Source organism: Sciurus vulgaris (genome assembly GCF_902686455.1).
Source record: "Sciurus vulgaris genome assembly, chromosome: 5".
NCBI classification, from domain to species: Eukaryota; Metazoa; Chordata; class Mammalia; order Rodentia; family Sciuridae; genus Sciurus; species Sciurus vulgaris.
This window is the reverse complement of record NC_136465.1, coordinates 138,870,930-138,897,071: the sequence shown is the minus strand read 5'-3', so window position 1 is coordinate 138,897,071 and position 26,142 is coordinate 138,870,930. Positions and strand designations below refer to the sequence as shown.

The window sequence follows — 26,142 nt, the reverse complement described above, 5'->3', positions numbered from 1 at the left end:
GAGATCAGGGTCCCACAGTGCCCTTTGGAGCATGCCCCACATGACTGGAAGACCTTCCACTAAGCCATAGTTTGGAAAGTGTCCACTAGTCTCCCAATAATACCACAGTCAGGAAACAAAGCCTTTAACATACAGGCCTTCTGGGGACACATCCCAACCATAACTATGAGCCAGACTTCTATAAGATCACAGAAAACACCTAAGTATTTTGGTTTTGACTTTCTTATTGAAATATGACACCATATAGAAATGTATACAAATCATGAGTAAAACTCAATCATGAAATAAATGCTATTGCGGGTTTTGTGAGCAGTTAAATCAATGCATCAGAAAGATGTATACACCAGTGCTCAGTAATCCTGTTTTAGGAGGCAGAAATTCAGAGGCACCAGATAAAAGGTTATTACCACCGAGTATGACATATCAAAAGGACAATTATAATGGTTTCATGACAGTCCCTGAATGTAGTCTGGGAGATCCCTAAAAGTGGGAAACTGGGGCCAAGAAATATTAGGTGACCTGACTGGTCATAAAATGGCTGGAGAAAGCACCAATCTAAAGCCAGACTTTCTGACTCCCAGCTCAGGATATTTCTCCTATCTCACAGTGCACGTCAGAAAAGAAGGTAGCCAGGATTTTCAAAAGGAGTATGGATGGGACCTGACAAATGATTAGTTGGAGAGAATGAAATAGAGAATGCCTAGTTCACTCTGGAACCATCGGTTCTCTGTTTCTGGGTAAATTGCTGCTACCACCCTGTATAATCAGGGGATAGACCTAGAAAAATATTTTTACTACGTAGAAGTGCGTGTGACCTCAGTTGCTCAGCATTTGGAGCTTCAGCAAAGCCAAGTGATTCTTCTTCTCTTATTAGCATCTTGTTATGGCTCAACTCCATATCTAAAACAAAGCAAATATTTAGCACATAGGATATAACAGTTCGCTTAAATTACATGGAAAGCATCATACTGCCTCAACTGACACTTGTGATTAATTCTAATAAGGACTTGCTTTAGAAGGTTCTTGGCAGACAATATAAGCTGACAGTTCACAAAAGACAAGGACTTCATTGTTTACAGCAACAAATATGGGAACAATAATGATATTGCACCATCTTTTCTCATTTCCCTGATCTGTTTAAGAAGAATGTTTGAATAACATTATAGTATGTCCCTATCTTGAAAATTTTATGGAAGAAATATAAATGCAGTGACACATCCATAAAATTTCTTCCTTTATTATCTATTTTGTTTGAAAGTCATTAGAAATCTGGCATCAGAAAAGCAATGAAAACAATTTCAAATGGTTCCATTCCCTTTGAAAGTCTTTCAACAGTTTCCTTTCTAAATGGATCATTTTCTTTACATGTCAGTATTTAAGTTTTAATATGGATTTTTTAGTGAGAAAAACACATCACTTTAATCCAGCCACCTCTGCCCAAATCACTGTAAAATGCATCATTTCATACAGTTTGTGTATTCATTCAGCAACAATTATTTACTCGGAAACTCTACAAAATACTAAGGTTCATTCTAGAGAAGAACAAGAAAAAATTTTTTCTCTCAGAATGTTTGCATTCTGTTCAGGGAAATGAGACATGCAAATGAAAAGAGCCCAATGATATTGCAAGACAGTATGGGAGTAAGCAGAGAAGAGGTCAGACAAGAGTATGTGTGTGGGGTTGAGATGAAAAAAAGCAATGGAGGTAAATACTTGGTAATTAGAATTAAGGTTTATACTTAGCATCACCTCCACAGATATTTGGCTACCTGGCCTCCTCCTGAAGCACTTCATGCATCCAACTCCTTTCAAAATGTAAACACACAGAATCAAGTTTTTAAGAAGTCAGAAACATCAGGAACAGCTCTAGGCAAAATTGTGAGTCTGCAAGTTTTGGTCCCTCCATTTTCGCTTTCACACGGGTGCTTTCTTTCCTTCATCCAGCTATTCAACTTCTATTATCAAAAGGAAACACATCCCTGTTGAAGACTAAAATTCCTTGTCGATATAAGTGGATTGGCTGGTGGGGTTGGGGAGGGGTAGAATATTCTTTCTAAATTGCAGCACAAGTGTAACTGCCCCCTCTAATTTCTGCTAACGTACTCGACTTCAGCTAATTACATGCAGGAAGAACTATTACAAACAGATTTAAATATGCTTACATAAACATGTTTGTGAAATTGTTTTTGAACTACTAAAGAGTAATATTTTTCAGATTTATTTCAAAGTAACTTTGGGGGGGGGGGGAATGGAATCTAATTTTGCTACACTTTAATTGAAATGCACTAGAGACCTGAAATTCCATTCACTAATTACAGTAAATATTTTGTATTGCTTCCATGCATTCATTATCCTCCTGAACCCAATCAGTTTTCACAGGTAGAACTCATAATGCTGGCAAAGTGAGATCCATATATTTTATGTCTGGCCACAGTTCCTGGTTCAATGACAGTTTGTGGCCTTAAAAAGAATCTAATCAGAGTGAATTTCAGGATTACGCCTAGCTGTTTTGGACATAGACTCTTTCTCTTATTACCCTAATGGGTTGTAGTCATTTTACTCCCTCAAATAAGCCAGCATCAAGGTGGAGTTTTTTTCAGAAGATGTCAAAAACTAAATGAACTGCAAAGAAATATGGCAGTAGTCTTGATCAAGTCAAGCCTAAATTGTTGAGTCAAAGTTATTCACTCTTAAAGGCATTTTTCATATGGTTTTCCTTAACCTGCATATGACATACATACAATCCACAACCTCCATAAATATTAACTGAGTATGTCCTACATGCTAGGTTTCAGGATTGCAGAGAAAAAAAAAAAAGTAATACATAACTTTTGTACTGAGATTATTGGGGTTTGGGGAGATAGCTCAGTTGGTAGAGTACTTGCCTCGCAAGCACAAGGCCCTGGGTTCCATCCCCAGCACCACACACACACACAAAAAGTAGAATGTACTGAGATTATTCACATTCTAGCAGGAAAGTAAGCAAGGGCTATAGGAACCTATAGAAAAGGGGCAAGCAACACACCACTGGTACAATAGAAATAAGTTTATTAACATTAAAATGGCAGACCAAACCATATTTTTATTGTAGATATCACCATCTGCAAGTTAACAGCATGGTTAGTTCCTTCAAATTTGGTGTAAAATGCTCCTGGCCTAAACAACAAATACTCTTATCCAACACTGAGTCCACTGAAATCACCAACTCACTGGTGAAACAAATTATAATTTATTGTGTGGCATGAGAAAGACATTTTAGTGGACAAAATAAAAAGTATTTACTCTAAAGCCATTTTACGCATTTTACCTGTGGAGTTTTTCGGAAGAAATCTCTGGGGATCTGAAACTCCACAAATTCAGTGAAAGAAAAATTAACTGCTGTTTTTAAAAACCAAAGAAGTAAAATAGTAAGTTGAATGTTACAATTTACTCAAGTATGAGCAAAATGTTCCCTGTGGAATTCCACGTAACAAAGGGTATGAAAGCAAATGGAAGATATAAAGAACTCAGGATGAATGCCAGTTATTGCCATTTTTCTAGATTGCACTCTTTTGCTATAACCAGAGATGCAGGAGTAGGATTATATCATGCATTTGTCTCTAGAAAAAGAGTTCTTTAATCTTAGAGGGAAAAAAAATGAACAAGTTAAGGAATTCCCTGTACAAATTATCTTTAATTTTAGAGGGCAACAAGAACAGGTTAAAGAAGTCCCAATACAAATTAATGTGCTGAAATAAAGAACTGTTATTCTACTCTTCTTATTTGGGTTTGTACAAATAAAAGTAAATGGTCTGGAGTTTTGTTCCCTGACATTCTGTCAGTGAGAAAAGAATGTAGTGATAATTAGTTGAATCTTCTAATGAAAAGCAGGCAAAAGAACTAATATTTGTAGGTAGTTAAATGGACAAGAAGTGCTTGATTTTTTTTTTTCTCATAACTACCTTACTGGGATGATTGTTTCCATTGTACAGATGAGAAAATAGGGCATGGAAGCTTTAATGATGCAAATGAATGGATAATTTTGATTGACTTCATGATCGTATTATTTAGAATGCTGAAACTAAAGGATTACTACAGCACAGAAAACCAAACTTCTTTTTGAAAAGATTCATCATTAGTTAGATATAGCTTCTTCTGCCCTATCCTTTGGCATTAAATCTTAAGTCTGTTATTTTTATTATTTCATATTTTTATTGGTAAATTATAATCGTACATAATGGTGGGATTCATAGTTGCATATTTTCACATGCACACAAAATAACAAAATAATTTGGTCAATGTCATTTCTCAGTAATTCCCCTCTCCGCCCCACCCCTGGTCATTCTGTACAATTTAAGCTTGATTTAAACATGAGCATCTCCATAAGCGTTGAATAAAGAATGGCAACATGAGGTCAACTTCTGAAGCAAACAGCCATTTCACAGTACTACATTTTTTCTAAGTACACTAGCTGAAATACTGTTAAATATAGTCCCTATTTAGAGTTTAAAAGGACAAAATTTATTTCTGCAAACAGTGCTGTGTTAATACAAGAGTGGAGTTCTGTCATAGACAGTGAATAAATCTTAATAAGCTACCTAAATATCGCCAAGCTAGTTGGAATTTTACAGACTATATACAAAAGTTTAAACCTGGTTACCTAAATAAGGGCACAAGAAACAGAAATGAACTAAGGGACTACAGTCAGTCCTTGACTTAGGATTTTTTGATTTTTGCAATAGTGTGAAAGTACATCTATACAACCATTTTGTTGTCCACTTTCAGTATAGCATCCAACAAATTACATCAATATAAGTTTTCTGGGCATGTTTAAATAGATTAGTCTAGGCTAATATACTCAGCAGGTTGGCTATACTGAATGAATTTTCAGGACCTATGGTATTTTCAATTAACAGTGGGTTTATCAGGCTGCAACCTCTTCTTAAGTTGAGAGGCATTTCATATTACTACAAGTAAAAGAGCCTCATACATACTCAAAGGAAGGAAACCATTAAAGAGGTAGTAACACACAATCCAATGACCAATTTGCCTCTCAATGACATTCTAGAACTGTTCTTTCCTAAAATACACCCCCAGTACACACACACACACACACACACACACACACACACACACACAAATAAAAGTATAATTCTGAGAGGAAATAATATTTATGCAATTAAAGAAGACTCATTTGTGGATTTTCTGGGCCAAGCACTGTTCTGGATTTTGTCTCAGCACCTCCATTCATAATCTTACTTAAGTATCTGTATATAGGATTTTAAGTGTTCTGCATCTTTCTAAGAAATTTTTTTTTTCTTTTTTCTATTACTTTCACATTTCCATTCCAAAGAGCACTTACTTTCCAATGCGGTGTGGAATTTTTGATCGATTCTCCCAGCATCCCTTGTCCTTTGCTACATCAGCCTCTTCACCTTGAGAAAGAACTGTCTAGCCTGTCTTGAACACTTGTAATCAGAAATGTTGCTGCAGAAAACTCCTATGCAGACTGGCTGTAAGATGGATGGGTTCTGACTGCATCTGGGCCTTGGCACTCTTCTGCCCTCTTCCTGTGTATCCTCAGTGAGTTCCTTTTCATGGATTCCACTGCAGCCTTTCACTCCTCTTAAGCCCTCACTCCACCCACCCCATTATACTCAGCTGAGCAGTAAGTTTTCTAACTCACAGAGAAAAAAGGAAGTATCACACAGGAACTCTCAAACTTGCCTCCTCAAACTCCAACTCTAAACACAACCAGGGGAGACTCCCTGCTTATACCTCTGCCCCTAGCTTTCACATGAAGGACCTCCTCCATACAGGACACTATAAGCATCTCATGTGGCACTGACATCTTCCCCTTGGCTATAAATATATTTAAAACTACCAGAGGAATAAAAGTAAAAAGAAAGAAGGGAGAGAGAGAAGGAAGCAGGAGAGAGGGAGAAAGAGTAGTTTAAAGAATTGTCCTCAAGATTCTACTCTGCCTCTCCTTCCTTCATCATGACCATCCACCCAACTACTGTTCACATCCAAGCTTCTGAAAGCAGTGTACACTTTCTGTCTACACTTGGTCAATTTTCATTAATCCCATGATCCACGTGCATTATTCCACAAGTGGTGATTCTCTGGCTCTACTCACACTGGTCACTAAAATGGACACTGCTAAAATACCAGGGTTCATGAATGTCAATCTCATGCCCTAGTTTTAGCTCTCTTTCACCTGACCTCTCTTTGGCATTTTCTCCTTCTCAGTACTCACTCCAAGCTTCGTTTCTACACACCAATGAGCATGAAGAGCTATGCTTAGAAGTGAACCCTAAGTCAAGAGCCTTTGAGTCAATTCCAATGTTCATCATCCTTGAAAGCCAGCGTCTGCTCAGAATGCTCTCAGCATCATTTGTTCCATTTCTTTAGTAACTTCTTCTTTGAAAAAGCCAAATAGTAAATTGTTGCAAAAAATTTAGGGAGAGTGAATCCTTTGACTCTCTGTATGAAGAAGTTCAAATTTTCTTGAAATCACCCTGTTGAATTGGTCTTTGCTTCCCATTCATAATGTGAACAGCAGATAGAAAGCATGTTTGAAAGCTATTGTGATTGTACCCTTAAGGAATTTGAAAGGTCTTTCCTAATAGGTATGAGGCTACCAAGTAGATTCACTTTTATGGGCACAATAAGCTATGCAGTGAAGCTGTAGATCACTGCTACAGGAACAGTGAAGTAAGGTCCACAATAAGGAGGAGAATCCTAATATTCTTCCCCATTTCCTTCCTTTCTTTTTGGTATCCAGGATTGAACATAGGGGCACTGGACCACTGAGCCACATCCTCAGCCCTATTTTGTATTTTATTTAGAGACAGGGTCTCATTGAGTTGCTTAAGGCCTTGCTAAGTTGCTGAGTTTGACTTTGAATTTGTGACCCTCCTGCCTCAGCCTCCTGAGCTGCTCATATCTCCTATCCATTCCTCAATGGTGTTGTCCTTTGATTCTGCTCTCGGTCTTCAGTTTTCATGACTAATACCCTTTCCAGTTCATCTGACATAAAATGATGGCTGGCCTGTCTGTCATGACAAAAATCTTTATTTAAAACTACCCACTGGACAGGGCTATCAGATGGTCACACAGTCACCTAAAACTTGATATATCACCAGGTCCCCCTAAGTATGTGCTAGCTACCCCATTCAGATCTCTATCAGTGTGATCATTAGACACTCGGTAGCACAACTGCTAACTGAATATCTGCAGCCAACAGAATAGGAGCAGACTGCCCAATCATGTTCCTTCTCCCTTTGTTCCTTCCTAAATAAATGACGGTAGAACTGACAACCTTGAGGATGGATTGCTCCCACCAGGTGGATGTGGGTATCAGCTGAGGGAAGGCAGAGCAACAAGGAAAAGGACCTCTGGGTCTGCAACACTGCAGAACCCAGGTAAGCCCTAGATTGCTGAAGCTCCAGTGTTTGGCTGAAAGAGAAAGAAGCTTCAGCCTTGTTAAAACTGCTACTGTTGTTAAATTGGATCTTTGACACAGCAGCTAAACCAGAATCTTAAATAATACACAACTCATCTCACATGCTGGCCCCTAAAAAGACAGTGTTCCTTACTGTACTTCATCCCCTACTTACGATCATTTATCAAATCTTGTCGATTCTACCTGAGAAAAATCTCTCAAATTCAGTTCCTCTTCTCAAATGTCACAGATGCTGCTTGAGCTCCTGCTGTCAAGACCTTCAGCTTAGAATTTTCAGAGCCTCATAACTGATGCCCCTCACGCTGCACTCTATTCTCCAACAACCTGTAGCAAAATTTTCTTATCAGACACATCTTTTGACTCTTCTGCATCAAGACAACTAGAAATTTCCCACTATCTACCAAATACAGCCAAAGAGCCTTCGTGGGACACAGACAGATCTCTGAAATCTTTCTCACTTCTTACCTCTGCTCATTATGGACCACATATCCCCAGTACACACAGTTCTCCTTATTCAGAAATGATCTCCACCTTCTTATAACAGGAGGCCTTTGCTCATAGTCTCTTCTGTCAAAAGCCCCTTTTCCCTCTTTTTGGTTAGGAAAATGCCTACTTAACCCTTAAACCCAATATGAATATCAGTAAAATCTCAGCAATCTCCTGGCAAAGATTACTGCTTGATTATCTATGCTTGATTATATGACCTTGCTCATACTTTTTATAACAGCCTAATAAATCATATTTTAATTAACTTATTTTGCATCTCTGACTCACTCAATGCTTCTGAAGGACGGACAGCATTTCTTATCATCATTATACTTCTATTGCCCTAGCATGAATCAGACAATAGTAAATATTGTTTGAATGATTGATAGATCCTTCAAAAGCTCAGGAAGGCCTGTAGTTTGCTTTAAGCAGTGTAAGGAAGCATAATGTCAGTAAGAAAATATAAAATGCTGATAGCCTTCCCTTATAATCAGCCTGTATCCCCACATAAAGCCTATTTTTTGTTACCAAAGGGCAAAGCTTTAGTTGATTCAATAGCATAGCAGTCGAGTATATGAGCTCTTGAAGTCACAGTGCCTGGCTTCAAACCCTAACACTGTCCTCACCAGCTATAGGACACTAGGCATGGAGATAATAAATCTTCCTAGATCACAGGCTATCTGTGAGGATAAAATAAGTTAATACATATAAAGCACTCAAAAGAGGCACTGCCATACCAAGTACTAAATAAGGACTAGCTGTTACTAAAATTTCAAAAAGAAATGGTACAAAGAAGGCTAAGGAGGGTTCCTGGGAGATTGGAGTGAACAGTACAGATGGTTGAGGATTCGAATCTTTTTTCAGCATTATCTAGTAGGGATACAGTTCTAAAACTGGGTGATTACAAAATACAGTTTCGTAGGTTACAGAATGCCTGACAGAAACCTGCCACTTTCAGGTTCAGCACATGAAAAAATGCCTGGAAAGTTGCTGGGACTCAGAGTCAGAGTCAAGGCAGATAGGGATGAAGCTCCTGTTCATGACCAATCAAAAGGGCATCCATCATCACTTGTCCTGGAATAAAGTCAGCTCATCTCTCTGAGTATGTTTCAATACATTTCTCCCCAACTCTGCCACCCCAAATGATTGCTTTTCCTTTAGCTCCCAATGTACACACTCAGTCCCTGATTGATGGTGTAATTTTCTCCTTTCTGAGATAATGCACTTGCTGACTGTGTTTCTGCTAAGTTCTCCTGTCTCCTGGTCTGATCTCATGACCCCATCCATATTGTGAACTTTTGCCATTGTCAGAATGGCTCATGTACCATTTCCCTGCCCAATTCCTGCATGGAGATTGGATCTTAAGCTTGGGGAAGAGTTGGAGGTGGCCATGATGGGCTGGAGAAAGGAGAGGGTCAAGGAGGGCAGAAGAACCTAGGGAGGAAATGGCAATGAAAGGGAGATTTGAGTTGTGGTGAGGCAGTGGTGAGATTACAGGCCTAACCCTACTACATCAGTAATCTCACCAGGAAGGAACTGAAGGAAAATAAGAATACTGAAGACCAGCTTTACTATGATTTCTAGCTCTGGCCCAGGCACTAAATATTTAAGCATGAACAACAAGACTCTAGTTTTGCAATCCCTGAAGCAAACTTACATTCATGCACATCACTTTGCCCACATGTATTACACATTTGCTTAAGCATCAAAGTTTCTAAATATATTCTGACAACAAAGATGGCTGCAAAGGAGATGAAAAATCTGGGATGCTGTGGAGGTTTTCAAAGATCTGACAGGCTTTTTGAATAATTAAAAAAACGCTATACTGGCCTAATGGCAAATATTTCTGAAAATTGACTTTCTATTCACAGTGAGAGAGGATTAGACTAAAACCTAGATAATAATTAACACACCTTCCTGCCCTTTCTCAGGTTTCGTTTGTATTTGGCTAGAAACTAAGCCAGATGAAAAATTTACAATCTTTCAAATCTAACTCACAGTATTTTATTAGACAAGGCAACTCAATTTTGAGTCTTCTTTGAATAGTAAAATGTTCAAAGAAATAGGAAAATACAGGGACCTTGTAAATTAAGAGTAAGAGGACTACAATAAAGAGATTTGGAAAATTCTTAAACACATATATATCATTATTATCCCCAAATTAAAATATCCTATCTCAGAATAGTTTCCAGCCAACAGGATATTGTTTTATCCTTGACTAAAGAGAAGTTTATGGTATATAAATTATGATATAATAAATAAATAGAATCATCATTACCCATATAAGTCATTTTGCTGGTAAGTACACTGTATCAAATGTCTTACAGTAGACTATTCAAAAGTGATGCTTAAATCCCACTTCTGGGTATATATACAAAAGAACTAAAATCCGGGTCTCTAAGAAATAACTGCACTCCCATGTTTATTGCATTAATTCTCACAACAGTCAAAATGTGGAACCCTGTTTCAAAATAAAGAACAAAAAAGGGGCCAGGGATGTAGCTTGGTGGTAAAGGGCCCTGGCTTAAATCTCCAGTACCAAAAAAAAAAAAAAAAAAAGTGGAAACAACCTAAATATCCATCAGTGGATGAATGGCTAACAGAAATAATGTATGTACATGCATGGAATACTGGTCAGCATTAAAAAGAAGCTGGTCCCACAAGGAGATGATATAAATGGACCTGGAAGTCATTACTCTAAGTTAAATAAGCCAGTCACAAAAGCACTAATATGGCATGACTTCACTCATGAGAAGTATCTAAAATAATTAAACTTCTAGTGGTAAAAAAGTAGAATGCTGGTTGCCAGAGGTTTGGGGGAGTGGATGGGGAACAGCTAATCAATGGGTACACAGTTTCAGTTAATGCAAGATGAGTAAGTTCTAGAGATCTGTTGTACCACCTGGTATCTGTTCTATGGTTAATAGTATCATAGTTTACATTTTAAAAATTGAACAGAATAGATCTGATATTCAATGTTCTCAGCACAAAAACAAAACAAAGCCCAGAGACTTTCTGATAAGCGGATGAGGACATATAAGGAGGGGTGGGAGGGGTTAGGGTTAGGGTTAGGTTTAGGGTTAGGGATAAGGAGGGTGGTAAGAATGGAGGAAGGAAGGACTGTATAGAGGGAAAAGAGGGGTGGGAGGGGTAGGGGGAAGGGAAAAAAATAACAGAATGAATCAAACAATATTGCCCTATGTAAATTTGTGATTTTTAATTAAAATAAATAAATAATTTAAAAAATTGTAAAATAAAAAAAAGGGACTTTCAAATAGCTTTTGAAAGTAATAAATAATTTTATGGTATGTAAAGTATATTTTAAAAGAATAAGCATTAGCATTATCCTTCTAAATCACTTTACAGATAAACACACCAGATACCATTTCATTAGTGTTGAGAATTAAATTGTTTCCATTTGTTGACAATTATGTATCACGTCTTTGACATTCTTTATTCATTTGTTTTGAGATAGGGTGTCACTATGTTGCCCAGGTTTACTTGTATTTGTTTTTACCTAACTCAGGGCCTTGTGCTTGGGAGGCAAGCACTCTACCAGCTGAGCTATCTCCCCAGCCCTTGTTGCCCAGGTTTGAAGATCTTAAACTTCTGGGTTCAAGTGTTCCTCCCACCTCAACCATTGAAGAATCTAGGACTACAGGTCCATGCTTCCACATGGGTCTTGACACTCGTAATCACTAAGCATTTGCTAAATCTTTTAACATATCCTTCATTTTTTTAGGATAAATCTGAAGAAGGAATTGTCAGAAAACAGCACATGCCTATATTAGAGGTTTTTCTGTATCAGTGTCTAGTTATTCTTCAGAAAACTTTTAATTTCAGGCCTGACTTATTTTTAAGTAGCTTGAGGTATATTTAATATACAAAAATCTGCACACTTAATGGATACAATATGATAAATTCATACATGCACAAAACCATCACCACAATTATAATAAAGTACACCTTCTCAATTCATAATCCACCTTAAAACATCTAAGCGTTATTCTACATTTTAAATGGAATACATTTATACCCAAAAGACTTCAGTCATTTAAAATTATGTTGTAGACAAATACATTCTTTTAATGGATTAGCATGAAATGATAATTTCCACTGACAAATATCATCACAAATTTGTCAAAAATGTCCACATAAATTTATTGAAAGATAAAACTTCGGAAAGATGATCTAACTTTCCACAATAAATGTATACGGTTTTCTTTAAATTTTAAGCTAGTTATAGGAAAGTAGCATATCTTTTTACAGAACAGAAACACAGTGTGGACATGCATGCATTTCTTCAGTCCTCTGAGACTTCCTCACAAATGTACTCCATGTCTACCTGCCTTGTCCCCACCTATCGGCTTCTTCCACCTGGGAAGAATGGTAAGGGGATGTTCCTTCCTTCCAAGACTAACTCCAACGTGAAACTGCAGGTACACCCGACCCATTCCTCACATGCTCACATGAAAATTACTAACTTTTGACCATGTCAAATGGTATCTGCTCTGTCAAAGTATTCTAACCATCTCAAGCTAAATTGAGGGCTGTATGACCTTATCGCACTCAGTAGATCCTTTCGTTCTCTTACTGCATTTCGACTCTCTGCATGTGTCAGAGAGTACAAAAGGGAAGCTACTTAAGAGCACTAAGCATCTGCTTTCATCTTTGTGTCCCCAGCACTCTTTACAGTGCCCAACACTCAATATTTGAGTTTAGAGTAAGAGTCTATTAAATTTCTTTTTTGAAAATACAATGGAGTACCTCCAGATTCTCTAAAATTTAATCACAGATGTAATCACTATGCAAATCAAAATCTTACCTGATAAATCTATATTTTTCTTTGTGTCAGTGAAAGTTACTAAGCCTGAGAGAGAAAGAGTTTGAATATATTAAGTACCTGCTCTACATCCTGGGAATGTAGGCAAACAAGGCATTTCAAATCACAAGAGTAGTCTGAACAGCAGCCAGCACAACGTGATATGGGAGCTAAGAAAAGTGAGGAAAGGCATGTCTTTCTGGTGGTGCCAAGCCTCCCCAACAGAAAGGCTAAAGAAAGGTTTAACCACTTCAGGCCCTGGGATGCCATGGAATTCTTACTGATTGTCAGGTGGAACGAGCTCTTCAGGCTTTCTCTCTTGCATGTGAGGCATCACCATACACCTTGAACTTAGTTAAAAATTCTCAGTTTTAGAAAAATAATGAACATGATCATGAGTGGAAGTAAAATGATCCTAATTCCATTTTCTTAAGCTACCAGGAAAGTGGAATCAAGGGCACAGTGACAAGCACCAAGCCGAGGCTATGAGACCTTCACTATTTTCCTTCTACCAACTTTACTTGACCTCTCGCCCTTTCACCAAAGCCAAATTGCATATGGATGCCCAAACCACCAACCATTTTGGATCTCTGTACCTTCAACCACAACTACGACTTTGTTTACCACCCAGCTCCCTCATTTCAATAGTTGGTCATACTACCTTTGGTATGTCACCTCTGTACCTTATATCATCTTGTTTTGTTGGTTTTTACTCTGTGCTAACCACTAAAAAATTTTCCCCTTAGCTTCTGAGTGCCTTGAAAGCTCAGAAAATTTCATTCATAGTTTCTAGTCTCAGAAAATAAAACAGCATTGAGAAATAAGTAATTGCTTCTGGAATGGATTATATAACTAATCTTTAATTCAAAAATATAAAGATGTGCTAAAATATTCTGATTTGTCTCTATAAGCTGAGAAACTGGTTAAAGAGGTTATCAGAAATAACTCTGAAGATAAAATTTTATGCAATTTCACTTGATATCTAAGAAATGGGAACAGTGAATTATGTACAATGGTAGTATTACATTTACATGACTGTTTTACCATTAGTAAGTAAAATAATTGTACTCCAATATCTCAATCAATGAATCATAAGATGGATTTGATCAAAGCATAACAAAATTAATGGATTTAGTTAGATTAAAACTGGTCAAATTAGTTTTTTTTTTTTTTTAATTTTTAAAGTTGTTTTAGTCAGCTATTTCGCTGCTGCCACTAAATGATCTAACAAGCAACAATTATTGAGGAGGAAAGTTTGTTTGAGGGCACATGGTTTCAGAGGTTTTAGTCCATAGAAGGTGGGCTCCATTCCTCGGGGTTCAAGATGAGGTAGAATATCAAGGCCAAAGAGCATGGTAGAGGGAAGCAGCTTGTATCATCAGGAAGCAGAGAAAGAGAGAATCTCCACTCTCCAGATACAAAATATATACGCCATAGCCACGCCCCAATTCCAATCTACTCCAGTTATACCCTACCACTTTAATTAATCCCATTAGGGATTAAATTACTAATTGGGTTAAGACTTACAACCCAATCATTTCTCTTCTGAACCTTCCTGCATTGTCTCATATGTGAGCTTTCAGGGACACCTCACATCCAAACCATAACGGTTGTCAATGGACCTTTGTTTTTTATTTATTTATATACGGTGCTGAGAATCAAACCCAGTGCCTCACACATGCTAAGCAAGTTGCATTACCACTGTGCTATGACCCCTGTTCCTCAAATTTCTTATTCTTTCAAATTTCTTTTAAAAATTTAAAGCAAAGCATAAAACCCTTCAATTTAATCTGCTTGAATTATTTAAAACCTATGTTTTTTCAGTTTTATACAGCATCATATGCTTGCTTAAGTCTTTAAAATACATTGCCTCAGCTGTCTTCCCAGTCACTGTCCAGGATATACTATTGTTTTCCTCACTGAGTGAAAGATATTCAGAGAGATTAAACCCCTTTCCCACTGACAAATATCCAAGAAACTGGTAAAGCTGGGGTTTGAACCCAGACTTGCTTGGCCCCAAAACCCAACCTCTTGGTCACCAGTTATTAGAATGAAATGACATGTTGTTTACAGATTGCCAGAATGGACTAGACAACTGGATAAAAACTCTTAAGTCTGGTGAACTCCTCCTACTTAAGAAATTTAATTTTAAAATTCCTCTTACTACTTTTCTGGACAAACTTATGGGCATAGTGTTGCTTCGCACTGAGTATAGAAAATATTCATGTTAAACATATAAATGGCAAAGAAAATGCACTTCACATTTTGTGTTTGTTTGGGGTCCTAAGGATTGAACCCAGGGCCTTGTGCATGCTAGATATGCACTCTACCCTTCATGATTGTATATGACAGCTTATTTTTTTGCTAACTTTTACTTGGGACTATAAATGATGTGGCAAAAATACATATAAATCATGAAGGAATTTGTCAATTAGTAGTCATTTAATATCCACTATATGTAAATAATTAGGCTAGAATATAACATTTGTATGCATTTGGGGTATATAGCACGATGTTTTGATATAAATACACACAGTGAAATGACTACTACAGTCAAGGTAATTAACATATGCATCTCTTCACACAGTTATTTGTGCATGTATGTGGTAAGAACACCTGGACTCACTCTCAGCACATTTCCAGTATACATTATAGCATTAATAGTATTATTAACTATGGTCATCACACTTTTGTTAGATTTCTATACTCAGTCATCTAAGATAAGAGTCAGTTTGTAGGCTTTTATCACCATCTCCCCATTCTCACTTCCTCCCTGCTCCTTTCTATTTCTTTCCACTCTTTCTACCCCTTTATATTCTCTGTCTCCACATACTTGACTATTTTGGATTCCAAATAAGTGAGAAGGTGCAGCATCTGTCTGTGTCCCACTTATTTCACTTTAATAGGTTCACCTGTGTGGTCCTAAGAAGCAGGATCTCCCTAATTTTTCTGGTACCAGGGATTGAACCCAGAAGTGCTTTACACTGAGCCACATCCCCAGACCTTTTTATTTTTTTATTTTGAGACAAGGTCTCGCTAAGTTGCTTAGGCTAGCCGTGAGCTTGCCATCCTCCTGCCTCAGCCTCCTAAGTTGTTGGGATTACAGGCTTGTGCCACCACCAGGATCTCCTTTTTCAATGTTGAACAGTAATTTATAATATATATGATATAGATGTTATACAGACATGTGTACACACTTGTATGTACACATACACCACAATGCTTTTATCTATTCATGCATCCAAGACACTTAGTTGGCTTTACATCTTCCTTATTGTGAATAACACCGAAATAAATGTGGGAGTACAGTTATCTCTTCAAAGTATCAATTTTATTCCTAGGGGTTGCTGAATCATTTCATAGTTCCATGTTTAATTTGAGGAACCTTCATACTTGTTTCCATCACAGCTTCCCCACCACCAGTAGTACACCAGGATTCCCTTCTCTCCTGTCTTGTCAACATTTATGTCTTTTTTGATAATAGCCATCCTAATAGGTGTGAGATGATATCTCAGTGTATGTTTTGGTTTTTCTATTTTTATAGTAATGGGGATTAAACCCAGGGCTCCATACATGCTAGGCACAGGCTCTGCCACTGACCTATGCCCCAAGACTTTTTTTTCCCTACTGGGGATTGAACCCAGAGGCAGTAGCATGGAGCTAAATCCACACCCCTTTTTTATTTTGAGACAAGGCCTGGAACCTGCAGCCACCCTGTTTCAGCCCTTTAAGTAGCTGGGATGGCAGATGCATGCCACCAAACCAGTTTCACTGTTTTTAACTTGTATTTATCTCCCTGATAATTGGATAATTGATGACATGACCATCTCTTCATCTTTTTTGACCGTGTGTGTCTTCTTTGTAAAGTTCTCTATTCTGCTATTGTTTAACTGTGACTTTGGGTTTGTGTGTGTCTGTGAGTTCTCAAGTTGTATGTTCCTTACCTTGGATATTAACTCCTTATCAGATAAAGGGTTTTCTAATATTTTCTCCTAATCCATAGGTGCACCTTTAATTTTGTTGTTTTCTTTGGCTGAAGCTTTTTTGGTGATAGAATGTGTTCTTACCATAAGGCAATCTCAGTCTATTGGGAAGTACATCTTCAAAGGTACAATGAATTACCTGTTACAAGTTTAATAATACAAATAAAGAGACCATGGCAACACAGCCTATCACTAAGGCTAAGTATCTTGATTGCCACCTTAGAAAACATTTGTGTTTGTAAAACTAAAAAACATTTTAATAAAAAAAAAATTTGTGAATGTCTTGCAAATTACATGCTACCATGCCTTTCTTTAGAATTTAAGTAAAAAAAATATGCAAAATTTATGATCCTAAACACAATCTGTAACTTACGGCCCACTTACAGATATCAGTAGGTGTGAGAACAAAAAAAAAAAAAACAAAAAACAAAAAAAACAAACCACTGTGAATGTTTGATTCTTGGTAAAAATTACACACTTATAAGAAAAACCATTAAACTACCAAACAATACACAGATACACATGCCACACTAAAGGGGTAAAAAACAATCCAGAGAATTGATAGTATTTAGCATAATCAGTATTGCGTTCTAATCAGTAAGATCTTACACCATGGAGGCATTTGGCAAGTATTGTATTTTGGTAAGGAATCTTCTAATAATAGAGTTTAACTTACTAGAATTTATTAAAGACAAATTTCACTAAAGAAGGACAATAGTTAATTACAAATCACATGAAGTAAAATTATTCTACTGAATAGTGCCTGGTTTCCATTTTGCATCCTATAAGAGAGATTCTGGAAAATTCTTACCCTGACCTCCACTCCATGTGTGAAAAGTAGCTCATCTCTTCCTCATTTTCTTTTATTGAGGTACTAGCTTAATGCCATCTATATGTTCTATACCCATAGCACCCTGATCTGGCACTTTAGTGCCCTAAAACTCAATAGCAAACTTACTCCAGTTGGGGAACATTTCTTCCAAGTAAGTATCCAGGCTGTTCTGCCAGATGTTCAGCAAACAAAATCAATTACTGTACAATATTTCTGTCCAGTCTTGCTAGTGGCAGACCATTCTTATACACAAGGATTTTTGACAAGTCAGTGAAAACTGGTTAAAATAATTGGGCACATTTATTTAAACGCTGGAAGAAGGGCTAAGCTACGTATTTCTCTTTTTCTTTTTTTCTCAGCACAGATAGATGACTGTAGAATTTTGAATGTCTGTTCTTTTCTCTGTGACAATACTTCCCATACAGCATTCCAGCCACTTCCTCCCCACCTCCTGCATGGGTGATAGGAATGATGGAAGAAAGTGCCTGCAATTGTAAACGCATGGTATGATATCCACAACTCCTCTGCTAAAAGTCACAAAATTTATTTGTGTCTTTTTTGTGGCTGTTCCAGCAAGCATGGGGGCTTAGTAAAATCTACCAATCATTTTATGATTTTTTTAAGTCACTGTCATTAAATAGAACTGCTAAAAATGAGAACAGATGTAAATTATGTAAAATTTGTTAAAAAAAAATTAGTCGCTAAACACCGTGTGACAGAAGCTGGGCCAGTATATATGTAAGTTTCATATGCTTCGAATTATAAAAGTAGAATAGCCATGTGGCATTAAAGAATAGATAAAATATTGAGAAAAACACCTCATGAATTAACAAGTTCTGAACACCTAACTTCTTTTCACTTAGAATAAATACTTCTTCTCCCCCTTCTTAAAAAAAAAAAAATCACAAAGAAAACCAATACTTTGGCTGTTTAGGGGAAGGGGGTGAAATATGTGTTAAAATACAATATAATTGGTTGTATAGTATTTAAACCCAGAGTCATAAATACACACACACACACACACACACACCCTAGATAGAGTCAATATGTGTTAGGAGTTTAGTGTAAGAGCAGTATTCCTTTGCAAAAGACCCATACTTGTTTAAAGTATGATCATTTCTAGACACCCAAGGGTGATTTGGGTTCCTCTTTTTTTCTGAGTGGTGGTCTTCTCTGAAAGCTGGCTTCCATTCTTGTTGCAGGCTGGAAGAAAGCAGGGTTGTTTGCATGGCACAGCACCAAGCCCTTTAACTCAGAGATTCATGCCATTTAGAGGCTCAGTTTTTACCACCTCCATCTGCTGCCCTAGAAGAATTACATCCCAATTGTCTGGGCCACTGAGAGAGGATATTTGCAAAATTCCTCTGGCATTTCCCAAGGCTTCTGGCCTTTCTATTCAAATGTCAGCATTTTCTTTTCATTCAAAATGCTTTGCTAAACAAAAAACGACACTGTATGAAATAGTTTGATAAAAGTAGGACAAGTTTATGATACCCAGTATATGAACAACCTGGGTAATCAACTGCCAGAAGAAATCATTCAGCCAAAACATTCAGGGGGTTTTAGGAGAATTTAGCAATTTAGCGTATGTGAACAAGTAACGACATATGTAGGAGCGCGGACCAAGACATCACACCAAATGACGAGTAACAACTGTTAAGCTGCAGGGCGTAATATGATTATCTTCATTAAGGGAGGTTAAAAAACAAATCACCCCTTGAGGCTGCACTCTATTACAGAAAGGATTGGGTAAGCACGATTGGACCTCTGCAGGGAAAGGAAAGGGCAGGGAGCTACTTGGATTAAAGCTTCAGAGGGATATAAATGGAGTCCCTCAATTTAGTTTTAAAAAGGCATAGATGAAATTAAAGAATGACAATTCTTTTATCCTAAATTTTTTTCAAGAAGTCCACAGAAATGTCACAAAATTACATAACATTTTCAAGCTGATACATTTCCTCTTCAACCCTGTGTAAGAGCAAAAACATCACTTGCCAAGTGCTAGCAAAGCCCTCACTGAGGTGCCCCTTAGCCAGGGTGTGGGCAGTGCCCCATCAGCCCCAGCCATCTTCCAGCCCCATGTTGACGTTCACTGAGCTTCCTAATGACAGGCAGCAGCTGGCCTTCCATTTCCTGATCAGGAAACCTGGGAGGAAAGCCGAATGAGCTAGGCAGGATCCAAAACTGGTTTCTGAGCCAGACACTGCACAACACCCACCGAGCTTGCCCATCAACTGGCCTCAAATTTCTAGTTTCTAACAACAATGAAGCATTAAATTCATTAAATTCTACTTCAGATACTTTGCTTCAACAGTAAGAAAAATGCCTTTTACAATTCACATTCTCAGAAATTCCTAACATCCAATTTTATCAAAAATGAGGTAGACTGATTAATCAATTATAAAGTAAATATACACATATTACTTAAACGTGTATATATACAGAAATATACCTACAACTACATAAATTCAATTTTACCTAAATACACATGAGCACATATCTTCAAATAGGACTGTTTCATGAGTATATTCATTTTGGATAAGCAAATCTAGAATCATTTGCTATGTGCTTAAATAGTTTTGAAATCAACTAATACCCGAGAGTCAAATTGTTACACCTTATTTTCCTAATCACTTAATTATCTGGTTCTTTGGATACAAGAAATTGACCACCAGCTTCTTCCATGTTTATAGAGTTAACGTTACTAACTGGTCATTTTGTACACATTCCAGAAATAACTTCAACTTCAGAGTTTGTACAGAAATAATTAAATGAGAAACATCAGAAGCATTTCCCAATCTATAAAGTTTCCCACAGAAAATAATCATGGAAACCTACAAAGGAAATCCGGCTGATAAGATTCATCCTATCATCTCTCAAAGTAAATAAATCAATGTATTTGAGATAAAGGGAAACAAGAGATTAATGCATCACTAATTTTCCTTTTAAGAAATAAGGTTTCACATTGAAAAGGATTCATTAAGGAATTTCACTAAGAAGGCAGAAAATATAATGTAAACTTATGCCAAAGTACTATATATAAAAAGAAAAGTACACTTTCTGCTTTCTCTCAGTTTTCCAGTTGAATGACTACTAAGATTCAGAGAGACCAATCTGGTGGGAATAGAGACAGGCTGCCTGTCCGATGGTGGTACTCCCTCCTCCTTCATTTCTTGAGTCATCTTACATAGTAGGTCCTCTATAATAGAATTTGCTTGATTTATCATCTTTGCTATTACAACCACTTAAAGAAGCATCATCATTATTCCCATCCTTCCCACGAATAATCTGCAGCAAAAAGGGCCATGTGCACACGGAGAAGGTGGAAGAAGGATGATACTCACACCCAGTCTGGAGGACTCAACATGCTCTCTTGATTCCTTCTACTGGGGAACCTGCTTTGGAGTTTTTTCATCTTAATCAGAAGTTTGTAGGAGCTGAGCCCATCATTTGATGAATTATCTACAGTTCTGTCCTTCTTGCATCCAATGCCTGCCATATCCTAACCTGACATGACAAATGCAAATTTGGGTATACAAACCTCTACTAGGAAATCTTTCCTACTTATACTATGGGGTGATGTCTCTATACCTAGATAACTCTTTCTTCTCTTTAGAGATTTAAGGTTGTTTTAGTATCACACGGGCATTTAGTAACCAGTAAATCTAATATTTTCTACAGGTTTGCTCTATCACAACTTAAATAAATTATCTCCCCTAATTTTTATTTATTTATTTAGGTGGTGGGACTGGAGATTGAACCCAGGGGTACCTTGTCACTGAGCTACATCCCCAGCCCTATTTTGTATTTTATTTAGAGACTGGGCCTCACTGAGTTGCACCTTGCTTTTGCTGAAGCTGGCTTTGAACTCACAATCCTCCTGCGAAGGCCTCCAAAGTCACTGGGATTATAGGTATGTGCCACCAGGCCCAGTTTTTATTTTATTTTGACACAGCATCTAGCTAAGTTGCTAAGGCTAGCCTCGAACTTGTGATCCTCCTGCCTCAGTCTCCTAAGTCGCTAGTATTACAGGCATGCACCAACCTCCCGTTTTTAAACTCTGTGAAAAAACACTGTTATTATTCCTATTTTATAGATAGAGAAATTGAAGAACAGAGAGATTAAGAAAATTGATTAAAGAGATAGCCAGGAGAGAACAGAAACAGGGTTCAATCCCAGACCAACTCCAGGGCACATGCTCTTAACCTTTGTACCTTTTAAGATACACAACTGAATTGGTGGGCAATTCAATTCAGGATCAGGTGCCCCAGGTGTGGTTTTTGTTCTGTTTCTATGTAAAACAAATTGCTTTAAAATAAGTTTTCAGTCAGAGATTCAATGCATTTGATGGTAAAGTTCAAACTGGTTGAATTCTGAGTTATGACTATTTCCCAGAGCCCATCAATGTCTTTGTCAGACAGCACTGGGACAAAGAATTTTATGACCCTTCTCAGTGGCCTGTGCACAATTACTCTTACCCATAATTACAACTCTTTAGCAGTAGCCAATGCTCACCACCCTGCATGCCATTCAACTGAGTGCTCAAAAGAATCTGGCAATAGCAACTTCCCTCCATGAAAGCACTGGGAGATGATTTTCAAAAGGATTATAATTTTAATTTTCTTTTGATGTTTGACCCAAACATAACATAATATAACTCTAACTTAAGTCGGTGAATTGAAATTATCATTCGTTCATTTGCCCCAAGACCTCACACGTTCTAAACACACACTGCACCACTGAGCAACAACCCCAGACGCTGCACTAATTTTTTTAAACATATGATACTTCTCTGATTATAAACTTAACATTTTCAGATGTTCATATATGAAAAGAGTATGCAGGTGTATATGTACACATTGTGTAAATATATATGCACATATTTACACATATACATATATATTCTGTGTTCTACATAAGTTGAGGGTTTTTTTTTTAGCAAAAAATAAAGATTATCCAAGGATAGAAAAACAGTCTTTGTAAACTTTCCTTTAGGAAGTGTATTTTAGCAGTTACTTTTTTACTAAGATGATGTCCCAATTTATTTGTTGGAACACTTAGAGTTACTTCATCTACAAAATAGAGATAATAAGAGTGATTTTTAAAAAGCATCCACATTTTCCTTGGCTCCTCCACATCATTTCCAGGTTTTGCTTTGCAATCCCTGGTCCTAACTCATAGCCCACCTCCCTAGTCAGAAAGCCAACAAAATCTCCATTCCAAAACAGAGTTAGAATTTTTTAGTGAGAACTTAATTTTGTTTTTCTCAAACAAAAATCAATACTGTGATTGATTTGTCTGTTACAAAAATTTTAAAAGTATCTTTACAATTCAGAGCTATACTTTTCTTGTGAATTACATTCTTTATAAATATTTACCAAAATAAGAACTTCATTGGATGGAATATGATCATTCATTCATTCAACAGAGTAGGCAGTCTACACTAAGTCCCCATGCTAGGTACTAGGGATACAGAGATGCTTAAGACCTGGGGTTGAAGATGCCTGAAGTCACATGGTTACAAGTCAAGGTATCCAGGAAGAATGACTACACAAGGTGGGAGGAGCTAACAAGATCTGAAAGTGCCCAGGAGTTGGCCAATGAAGCTAGATTCAAGTGTACTATGCAGTTATGCCTATCCTATCACTGGCCATACGTAACAATAAACACTTATTCATTGTCTCATAACATTAAATTTGGGAATAATTGGTGTATACAAATTTATGTTTAAAACTCATGAAAATTTTAAACTGTTCAACATTATAATGCACAACCTGACCTTAAAAAAATAGTTGAATCTACTTTATAGACTAGAAACCATTATCTGGAAACCATTATCTGTGTCTCTGGTCACAACTTTGACTTTACACAATCAATGAACTTGGGAAAACCAACAGAGCCTCAGATTTGTCATATTCAAGCAAACAATGTAATCTCTAAGGTTCTCTCTCTTTAGCTTTACAATTCTTCAACTCTTATATGAAACAAATATACTTTACTAAAACATTCCTAGTAAGATAAACATTCATGCATTGTATTTGTATTAGTACTTAGACTACATGATACTCTTTAATTCTTAATTAATATAATAGTTTGTCAGGCTTTTCTGGGGACCCTTTTGTTTTATATTTGGGATCTAAAATGGTCTCATATTAACTTAAAATTAAGTAACTGAAATAGTATGTATTTTGGACCAACACTGCCTGGAACATAAATTTATCCAATGATGACTTTGCTGGCTGAGTAACATTTTACTTGTTCTTGCTTTAGTAAAATCTCTGTCCAAGAAGAGCTTACGGAACATATGGCTCTGTTGATCTTATCACTTGGCAAGAAGATAGTAAGTACGTGTGACAGATGAATTGCATCACAATATAAATGGATACAATTGTGATTTTAAGTTATTTGCTAAAATTATGGAAAATATTATGTGTATATTTCATAAGTATTCCATGATTTCTTTTTACCTCAATGCTTTTGCCCTGATACTAATTTGTTGGCTGATCTTATTATATTTGGAAATTTGAAACAGAATTGAGTGTTCAGGAGTCTATAGAAAGTATTTTCAGCCACTCTGCATGTTTGTTCAGTATGGAAAATGTATTATCAAATAATATTAAGGGTAGTTTATCATAATTCAATTTTCTTATATGAAAATAAACTGATTATCTCATTCATTGCAGAGTATATTGATTAAGGATACAGCTCCTTGTTTCTCCATGTAAACAAAATTAAGTCTTATAAATATGTCTTATGAGAAGTTTAAATATTAATTTGGTAATGGGTTCACAAAGCTTCAAGAGTCCTTAAAATACTCAATTCTACTAAATTCATGACAGGACAAAAGGTTGTTTTCCTCTATGTCACAGAACAATGACAGTCTCCCATTCTCAATCTGTGCACTACCAAGATGGGAAAGTTCCTCCCATGATTGTGTTCACAAGGGCTCTGATTCTCCCAACTTCCCATTATACAGAGCATTCTAACTAGGACATTTTAGAAGTGCTAATAGAACTTTCTGCAATAATGGAAATTCTCCACAGGTATGCTGTCCAATATGGTAGCCACTAGCCACATGTGCTGATTGAGCACTTGAAATATGGCTAGTGAAACTGAAACATAGAATATTAATTTTGATTAGATTTAAATAGCTACATGAAGCTCTAAATAATGTATCAATCACCATAGGCAGAGCATCCAAATGTCTTCTAAGCTGTGGTTTCTACTTTGCAATATTTACTTGCTCTAGCTTTACTTTTTTTTACAAAGTAATTCTAATTTTCTATTAGGTACTCTGGTAGACTTTCAGGGGGTGGGGGGAAATGACACTTCAGTTAATCAACAGTTTATTAGAATTAAGTTCCTCTCTACAAAAACCTATTTTTAATTATGTTTGTAAACAGAGGTATGAAAAGCCCATTACCTCTGAGAAAAAAATAAAACAATATTGTGCGCTAATGGACCCCCTAGTCTTTCTGAATATTGGAAAGAATCTAGTCACATAAAACAAGCATATAAAAGGGCTGATTAAACCGGGAAAGTGCTCTCCTAAGCACCAAAAATAGACTTTATTCCAGGGAAGACTTAATACTCTTGGCCACTCAATATTGTAAAACTTTACAGAACAGTGTTCATGTATGAGGAGCTGGAGATCATTATAAATTATTTTAAACCAAGTGCAAGGTTTGTTGTTATTTTCCAGTGCAAGGGACTGATCCCAGGGCTTCACACATTCTAGGCAAGCATTCCATCACTGGGCTACATTGCCACAGAAAGTTTATGAGAATGCAAATTTGTATTTCATAAGTAAGGAAGTTGAGAAACCTATTGACCCCTTATCCTTTACTTAATAGTATGTCTCATCAGGGAAGAATTTGTTTTCATGTTTGTGCTTTCTCTTTCCTAGTGAGAGAACGGCTAGAAATTTGTCTTAAGAGGCATCAAAATTGACTCTGTCTAGGGTCCTAGAAAATTTTACTAGAAGCCATGCTCTCCATGTAAAGGTAGCATAATCAAGCACATTATATTTGGGAGTAGAAAAGTAGGGTGGTACCTGACATTTAGGGATACAGCCCTAGCAGGAAGACTCTGGAACTAGGTCTGAAGGAGTGTCCCCTGTGCCAGCTGATACCTTGGCAGTGGTTAAGTGTGTGGCTTGAGAAAGATGAGCGCTGAACTCAACAGCTCCAATTGCCAAAGTACAGTCCAGCTTAGCCCTAGGAAGCAGGATCATCTTCTCTCAGAGAATATCCTGGACCAGCAGCAATGGCTGGGCATCAGCACTCAGGCATTGCAGAAACACCTGCCAGCACCATCTGGCAGCTAAAGATGATGGTGTGGACTTGTGAGAGTGGGATTTGTCCTAGCTTGGGTATGTTGCAGGACTGACCTTGCTCCTACCCACTTTAACCTATATTATCCCCCAGGGTTCTTCAGTACTGCTCAAGAAGTAGATACTAGACTCTGTGTTAATGTGATCAATGGAAGCACTCAGAATGACTTCAAAACCTAAACAAAATTTGACCATCCTTGTATCCTACCTGTGTTGGAAAAATAATCAGATTCTACATGT

At 37.1% G+C, this 26,142-nt stretch overlaps 1 long non-coding RNA gene across 1 annotated transcript; it reads right to left on the bottom strand.

Moving 5' to 3' along the window:
- Positions 1-1,146: 1,146 nt before the first annotated feature.
- On the bottom strand, positions 1,147-7,210 carry LOC306661637. The gene is made up of 2 exons (XR_013763917.1): positions 2,952-7,210; positions 1,147-2,836 (listed from the first exon to the last, which is right to left on the bottom strand). It is a non-coding gene; the product is annotated as an uncharacterized lncRNA (long non-coding RNA).
- Positions 7,211-26,142: the final 18,932 nt, after the last annotated feature.